We start from the raw sequence: 1,664 nt of genomic DNA on the forward strand, positions 1-1,664 counted from the left end.
TCTTTTCCAACACCACAGTTTAAAAGCATCAGTTCTTCGGTGCTCAGCTTTCTTTATAGTCCAACTCTCACATCCATACATGACTACTGGAAAAACCATAGTTTTGACTAGATGGACCTTTGTTGACAAAGTAATGTCTCTGCTTTTTAATATGCTATCTAGGCTGGTCATAACTTTCCTTCCAAGAAGTAAGCGTCTTAATTTCATGGCTGCAATCACCATCTACAGTGATTTTGGAGCCCCCAAAAATAATGTCTGCCACTGTTTCCATTATTTCCCCATCTATTTGCCATGAAGTGATGGAACCTGAAGCCATGATCTTCGTTTTCTGATGTTGAGCTTTAAGCCAACTTTTTCACTCTCCTCTTTCACTTTCATCAAGAGGCTCTTTAGTTCTTTTTCACTTTCTGCCATAAGGGTGGTGTCATCTGCATATCTGAGGTTATTGATATTTCTCCCTACAATCTTGAATCCAGTTTGTGCTTCATCCAGCCCAGCATTTCTCATGATGTACTCTGCATATAAGTTAAATAAGCAGGGTGACCGTATACAGCCTTGACGTACTCCTTTTCCTGTTTGGAACCAGTCTGTTGTTCCATGTCCAGTTCTAACTGTTGCTTCCTGACCTGCTTATAGGTTTCTCAAGAGGCAGGTCAGGTGGTCGGGTATTCCCATCTCTTTCAGAATTTTCCACAGTTTGTTTTCCTTTCCTGTCTAACTCTTATACTGCTCCTTCAACACCCTGAGGCCAACCTGGTCCACGTCTTGTTTATCATACTTAGAATATTCTAATTTTTCAATATACTTTTAGTGACAACATAATATACTTTCAGTGAACAGATGTTGAAAGACTGGCTTGTGTAAAGTCTGGGTTTTAATTCATCTTTTCAATTCCAGGCATTACTGACTTACTATGACAAAAAAATTTAAGTGATTTTGATTAAATGTTGGCATTAAAAAAAAATTATCAAGAAACATCCTGAATTCATCTGGTATTTTAGGGTGGATTCTCACTACTTGTTCAAGAATGTCTTTATTCTACCTTCACATGTGATTGATTGTTCAGCTAAGTTTAAGCATCTTTGACGTCATTTTCCTTTTAAAATATCAAGGTCTTCTTTTGTCTTGTCTTCTTGCCCCACTGTACTCCACTGAAGAAGAGAGCTAGAGAATACCCGAAGCTGCGCAGGATTAGGAGCTGGGAAGCTAGCAGGAACAGAGATGGATCATTTTGCTCCCATGGTGTCCCTCACGGCCCCTCTGTTGGTTGTTATAAATCACTCCGTGCAGCGGGGGATGGGGAGGTGGGTGGTGGGGTGCTGTGTTCTTTGCAGAATCAGGCTTCACCACCTGCCCCAAGCCTCTCCTCTCATTGCTCTGACTGCCGGACACATCACTCTGGCCCTCTGGCTCTGCTCTGCCTCATCTGACTTTTATTCTCCCTTCTAACGTGTTCATTGCTAAATACAGAGTCCCAAGAAATAAATAGGATTTTCCCAGCTCATCTTTCTGAGCCAGATGAGATACATCATAAGTTGCTAGTAACTGTATACCTGGCCTGCCCTAAATCAGATTCCAATGCCAGCTAGAGTAGGGACCCTTGGCATCATATGGCTTTCAAAATGTTGCCAATATAATAGGTACAGAGCTGTCACTTATTATTG

This window comes from Bison bison, unplaced genomic scaffold (assembly GCF_000754665.1).
Source record: "Bison bison bison isolate TAMUID 2011002044 unplaced genomic scaffold, Bison_UMD1.0 scf7180017864050, whole genome shotgun sequence".
Classification (NCBI taxonomy): domain Eukaryota; kingdom Metazoa; phylum Chordata; class Mammalia; order Artiodactyla; family Bovidae; genus Bison; species Bison bison.